The sequence below is a fragment of the Lotus japonicus genome, chromosome 2 (genome assembly GCF_012489685.1).
Source record: "Lotus japonicus ecotype B-129 chromosome 2, LjGifu_v1.2".
Taxonomy (NCBI): domain Eukaryota; kingdom Viridiplantae; phylum Streptophyta; class Magnoliopsida; order Fabales; family Fabaceae; genus Lotus; species Lotus japonicus.
In genome coordinates, this window is record NC_080042.1 from 67,709,273 (window position 1) to 67,716,802 (window position 7,530).

The following is a 7,530-nucleotide window of genomic DNA, read 5'->3' on the forward strand; positions in this document are numbered from 1 at the left end:
CTGGAGTAGTCAATTGTCATTGGTCCGATTCTGAAACTTATTATTTAACCCAAATCAACTCGATATATTTTTTTTCAAATTTAATATTTACATTTATACCTTTTAAACTCGCAGTGATATTTTTTTTATTTTTTTAACGTTATATTTATATATCTTTCTTATTCATTTTTTGTTTTGTTATCAAATGTCGTTAATTATATTTAGTTATTTACTATCCAATTTTGTCATCATATTTTAAACTAGCATGACTAGCCATTAGAGGGAGGTTTTTTTTACAGAGAAAAAAAGAAACGAAGGTGGGCATGTGTTGGTTTGCGTAAAAAATGTTATTTTTTAAATAGTTCCTAAAAAATATCAAAACAAAAAATAAATAATAAACATTTTCATTTCCGGTGAAAATGAAATGAGCTGCTGCTACCACGCACTGCCACTACTCCATCATTGTTGCCACCATCATTGTCATCGCCGTTACCATTAGCATTGTTGTTGTTGCTCCCACCACCACCACTAACCAATGAGATGAAAAGCGACGATGGTGGAGGTTGGTGGTAGTAGCGACAATAAGAATAGTAGAGACATATGGTGGCAGGGGCAGCGAGGATGGTGATAGGTACGTTAACGGTCGCATGTGCCTTGAGATTACATGAAGTGAGTAGATTTCTCTCAACAAATCATTATTCATGCCCGTTTAGAAATTGAACTCTTAACTATATGTTCAAAAAATCTAACTATCTACAGGTTGGATTATACATCGTGGGTGCTATGTATATATATATGCATTGACCTTTACTCCTCTTATCAATTAATCTATAAGATGGCCATAACAAAATGACAAACCAATTGGAAACAAGTGCTAAGAGACATAGATCCAACCAAGTAGAGGTTGATGGGTGTTACTACACGCCAGCCACAATAAAAGAAGAGAGGGAAGCAGATTAAGCCAAAGCCAATACCAGCCTTAACAAGCAGCAATGCGTGTCATTCTGTGCTATACATTACCTTACGTACCATACCTACTTCCCCCCTATTCCTTTTGCCTTTTTAAACATTCATTCACCAAAGTCACATCACCTTTACTCAAACCTCATCTTCACATACCCTCCTACATTAATTAGGCACCGCCACTCATAAGCTTGGCATTTTCTGCCTTGTAGAGCCTAAAATGATAATTTTAGTGTATATATGTATATATGTATATAAGTATAGGCTTAATTGCACTTTTGGTCCCCCAACTATGGCTTTCTTGCGAAAATCGTCTCTAAACTTCAAAATTAGCAAAAAAAACGTCCACAACGTTTACACTCAGTTGCAAAATTGGTTTTCCGTTAAATTCCGTCTAAAAACTAACATAATATTCCATTAAAAATGAATTAAAAAATAAAATTGAGAAAAAATAGTATTTTAATTGAAAAAATAAAGAAGCTCATGAACAAACTCATCAGACCAACATCTTCACCTCCATGATTCGTCCACCATCATCTTCCCCCTCCCTTTCCACGAAACCCTCTCCCTCTTCCCTTACCTCCTCCTCGATTCCCCTTCCAATGGTGGTTCCGAACGAGATCTGGGTTAGTGCGACGCAGATCTGGTGTTGCGGTGGTGCATCGGTTCTCGTATGGAGAGCCAAACACGATGGGGAAGATGAATAAGGGTAGCTCCAGCGAAAAAGATTCCGATCTCAGGTGGTGGTGTCGCGGGATCGAGAGGGAGAGCGTCGAGGTTGTGTTCTTCTTCAGTTTCTCCCTCCCACTTGCTTGTTCATCTTCCATCTTCTTCATGTTGATTTTTTATTGAGTTTTGGGGGATTTGTTTATGTGCTGGTTGCGGTTGTTGTCGGGGGAGCACTGGTGTTTCTGGGTTTGGATCGGTGGAGGTTGGCGTTTCTGGGCTTGGATCGGTGGAGGACGTGGTGGTCGGGGTTCAGACCCCAAGAACAGAAGGGCAGATGGCAGAGATGATTGAAACCCCTTTCTCTCCAGCAATCCGCTCCAATTCAATTTCAATATGGAGTGTTTGTGTTGATGGTTGAGGGAGGTAGTGGTGAAGAGGAATGAAAGGAAAAGGGAGGGGAGGATGAGGGATTGAGGTTGATGAAGATGGAGAAAGTGAGGAATGAGGAGGGGGAGGATGAGTGGTGGTTATAGAGTGTGGGGGACTAAAAATGCAACTGACTAAATGTTATTTAATTAAAAAATTATTTTTTTTAGTTAAAATTAATTTAGAAATGCCATGTCATCATTTTCAGTTAGATTTAGACAGAATTTAACGGAAAACCAATTTTACAACCGGGTGTAAACTTCAGGGTTGTTTTTTGCTAATTTTGAAATTTGGGGACGATTTTCGCAGAAAGGCCAAAGTTGAGGGACCAAAAGTGCAATTAAGCCATAAGTATACAAAGGTTGTCATTCTGATTATATCAGTATACAAATTTGGCTAGAGGAAGGAGTCTTTCTAGAATTCTTATTGGATCTCATTCAGAGCTAGCTAGCTATAATTTTTTTATGGCTTAAATAAGTTTTTGGTCCCTATCCTTTACAAAATGCATGCTTTTCGTCCCTCGCCGGAGCAAAGGTGGGTTTTAGTCCCTAACCTTTGTCAAATGGTTTTGTTTTCATCCCTCCGGAGCTCTGGGTCAACGCCGGAGCTCCGGTGGCCTATGTGGCATGGCCACGTGGGATTAATGAAGACATGTGTTATTTTTATTTTCATTTAAATTAAAAAAAATAATTAACCTAAGTAATCTTTCACCTAATCAAACCATTCACCTAATTATCAATTACAAATCTCTTTATCTTCATGATTTCTTCATCAAAAACCCAGATTTTGCTCTTCATCATTAATCTTCATATTCATCTCCATCAAGCCAGAAAAAAAAATCAGTGCTTCTTCATCCTCATCTTCAACAAACCTAGAAAAAAAAACCTTCTATCAAGCCACCAGTAGCACTATAAATCACCTTCTACTTCAAGCCCAAATAATAAATCGAATGAGGCAAATAGCAAGAAGATAGCTGTAACACCCAGATTTCGGTGGCGTCACTTTAGTAACCAAAGAAATAACTTAAGCGGAAAAACGTGAATTATTTTTTTTCGATAATGTAAGTAAAGACAGAAAGAGATGAAACTCTAAAACGAAGATAACAGAACTAATATACAATATGATTACAGCCCCCACTGTAAGTTGTAAACCACGTCACGAGTAAACCTCCAGTGACGGAAAGTAAAAGAGAGTAACGCCCGTAGGCAAAAGTACAAACCAAGGTAAAAATACTGTGTCCGCAACACTAAACCTCAAAATCTGAGAACAAGTTGGCCCAGCGGCCTAAGAAAAGACCCCCTAAATCCAACCAGCTCTCTGTGATCTCCATAGGAAACCACACAAAAAGCTACCGGTAGGAAACTACCCTGTCCCCAAAACTGAAGCATGACGGTCAGAGCATCGACACTACTCCTACACTAATCCCATCTCGAGTAAGTTGCTCGGTGGCCAGCGGGGTCGACCACCCCTGAACCGTAGTCCTCCTGATCAAGCTTCTTCAACCTAGTTTCCCCTGAAGGGTGAACCATCGTGAACCGGTCCGCCATACTCAACTGACAATGGCGTAGTCCGCCCAAACACACACAGAAGACGCGAGGGTCAACTCCAAAGAATTATATAAATAATAAAACCAGATATATAGGGTAATAATTATTTAGCCTCTCAGGCTTATACGTTTAGGGATAACATCCTAGGGTTGCATATATCACAATGAATATAAAGATCATGATAACAATTAGCATGCCTCAAGTAGGATAAACAAGTACCAATCACACTCAGCAACTAAGTCAGTATGTATGTTGCATGAAATGCAATGCTGGGTAACAAAATGCATTCCGGAAGAAGGATGGACACCATCGAGTCAGCCCTAACACCGGCCAAAGTGGGACCATTCCGCTCGGGCGTCTCTTACACCACACAAAAGTAGTCAGATCAGCAGTGAACCCGTAGGTCTGCCATTCCGTCTGCTACTGAGGACCACCGTAGTGTCCTAAATATGGAAATCCGGGTCTTATGACCATTTTGGAATCCACCGAGGTCCGGTAATCCGCCGTGTATTAACCTCAAAATGAGTGCATGAATGCAAGTGATTAGCCAAACAACGTCTCCGACCTCACTCGACACGTCGTCACGTGTTCTAGCTAACTTATTGTCTCTAAAAAGCCTACCCTAAGGCAAATGTCGATTCTGCGACAAAATGAATTAATCAAAAGAAGAAGAATGTACTTGGGAACTCATGGTTCCCGGCTAAACTTTAGATAGCCAAACATTACACTGCTCATCGAGCGAAAGAGTACGATTTGTACTTGGGCTAAACTTTAGATAGCCAAATAATAACCTGCTCATCGGGCAAAAGAGTTTCAACGTACTCGAAGACTTGTATATTTCCTCAAAACGTGGACTCGACGACACTTCTCATATTTCCCAAACTAATATTCAGGCTCTAAGCTCTTATCTAAGGGTATTATTATTGTTCAAAGGATTTAGAAATTGATTAATGTCTTATGAGTTTTCCGAGATAAAATAGTTTTCATTTTAATCTTAAAATACTTCCTAAGAGTTTTCAGAGATCCCATAATCTCAAATAATTCCCTGAGAAGGTCTCGATCCATTAAAACATAACAAGGTCCGAACTTCGTTCGTCCTTTAAAACTCTCTCAAAATCTCATAAAAATTTGGCATGACCTGCCCGTAATCCTCACTCCTCAGAATCTCAGGTACAAGTGGAATAGCATAAATAAAACAGCTCAGTCAAAAGCATAAACAACATATTCCAACACATCCTAAGTTAACCATGTAGCACATAGCATGTGAATCATTTAGCACACAATATCATGGCATCAAGTACTCAACAAGTTCGGTCGAAGCCTCAGAAATCATTTCAGACATTTAGCAATTAGGTGCATAACACATAAATCAAGTCGAATTTCATCGACACCTAAAGCATTATCTAGTAATTCAGAGAGTAGCCCTCACCTGTTGGTTTTCCAGCTCGCTCCTTGGTCTTTCCTTCACGATCTTCCTCCTCAAGTCCTCCGAATTCCTCAAACGAACCTTAAAGCAATTTCACAGAAATCAATCACAATGAGTCAGAAACTCAGCAAACAATAAGTCCTAGGGTCACACGGAACACTACAACTCCGTGGTACGACAATCTAACGCGTTAAGACAAGTTTTCGAAAAAGTCGGATTTCCTCCCCCCTTGGTATAGCTCTCGGCCACTTTCCTTAATTGGGAGGGTCGATTTTTCTTCGATCAAACTTGGTTCCTAGGTTAACATAAGCCATAACTAAGACGGTTCTAGGCTCGGAAAAATTTTCGGATCGAAAACTGATATAGGGGCAGTTTGGTCATTATTTTTAGCTCAGAATTTCAAAATTGGATTTTTGAAAAACAAATTGGATGGGGACGTCCACAACGACGTTTATGACGACAAATCCTACTAGCACTAAGCCAAGTCGATAGATTAGAGCGTAAAGGTTGCGACTTTGCCGAAAAATGGGTATTTAAGGTAGAAATTGATCCCGGCGGCATTTCGTCGACATTTGACAAAATCTAATCCGCAGAACACGCTCAGGAGCATGCAGGGAAGAAGTTTAGACGCTGAAATCAGCTGATTTGAACAGTTTTTCAAAAACCTCAAAATTTTGAACTCAGAAAGTCGCAAGAGAAATGGACAGAAACGACGATTCGAAGGAGAGTATAGATTACCTACCTCGAGGTCTTCGATTAGTGACGAACGGTGAAGCAAACGGGCAAGAAACGACGAAGATCCGGATCTCTCTCTCTCTCTAGGAACTCGCGGTTTTGGGGGGTGGGGAAAATGGGTTTTTGCAAAAAATCTAATTTTTCAAGCTATTTATAGGTTTTGGAAAAAAACGGAAAAATGATTTTTTTGCGATTCCGATTTTTCCTGCGCGTTCCTCTGCGCATTCTAAGATAGGTTCTGGCGACAGAATTCCAAAACTCAAAACAGGATTCTTGGAATTAACCCAAAAGATCCAAAATCGGCATAAGTCGGTGTAAGTCGGTTTATCCCGAAAAACTACGTTTTGCAGTGATCGTCGGATGAGAAAACTTCCTTCTGAAGAAAGATTAGGAATGACGAGAGAAATAGGAGAACGCGGGTGGAATCTTCATTTGCAGCTCCGAATAGAAAAAGTCTTCATCGTCTGTCGATCTTAGGTTTCTCGAACTATCAGGGATTCCGTTTCGGCAAACTTCCGAGAATTGGAATTTGACGTTCGTACTTTCCAGGATTTCGCATCGAAATAATTGTTTAAGGACGGAAAAGAGAAGTTCTAACATTTCCCTGAGGATTTTTGGAATTAGTTTCCATCGTGTCCTAAAGCGTAAATTAACTATTCACTAATACCTTTGACCTAGGATTAAGCGTATGTTAGTCGTGCTATAACTCTTATCGGTTTTTCGATAAATTCTTGGACTTTTCCTGAACCTTTTTCCTTCACAAATTTATCTTAATCAAATAAACTCTTTTATTTTATTCACTTATCCAAAGCGTTAAAACTTGGGCCTTACATTACTACCCTCCAAAAAGAAAGTTTCGACCTCGAAACTTATGGTTCAGTAAAAAGTTCTGGGTACTGTTCCTTGATCTTTTCCTTCAGCTCCCACGTCGCATCGCCGGTGTCCTTGTTCCAAATAACCTTCACTAACTCGATCTCTTTACCCCTCAACTGCTTTATCCTTGTGTCACCAATGCTGATTGGCGGTGTCTCGAAAGACAAGTTATCCTTCAACTCAATGTCATCCAGCTCGATAACATGTGTCGGATCAGCAATATACTTCCTCAGTTGTGTCGCATGGAATACATCGTGAATGTTTGATAGAAAAGGCGGTAGTGCGATCTGATAAACTACCGGTCCTACACGACGAGTAATCTGATAAGGTCCAATGAACTTTGGCGTCAGCTTTCTTGACTTGATTGCTCGACCAACTCCTGTAGTCTGGGTAACTCGCAGAAACACCTGATCTCCTTCTTCGAATTCCAGGGTTCTGCGCCTTTGATCTGCATAGCTCTTCTGTCTACTCTGAGAAGCCTTCATCTTCTCTCTGATCTGTTTAATCTTCTCAGTTGTCTGTTGCAGAAGTTCCGGTCCTACTAACAAATTCTCTCCATCTTGATACCAACATAAAGGTGTTCTACACTTGCGGCCATACAAAGCCTCATACGGTGCCATACCTATGGTCGTATGAAAACTGTTGTTGTATGTGAACTCAATCAGTGGCAATAGGGTATCCCAACTGCCCTTGTTGTCTAACACGCAAGCTCGTAGCAAATCCTCCAATGATTGGATAGTTCTCTCAGTTTGCCCATCAGTCTGTGGATGATAAGCAGAACTTAATCTCAGCCTCGTTCCCAAAGCATTATGAAGAGCTCCCCACAAATGTGAAGTAAACTTCGGGTCTCTATCGGAAACGATACTTGTTGGCACTCCATGACGTCGCACAATCTCAGCTATATAAATCTCT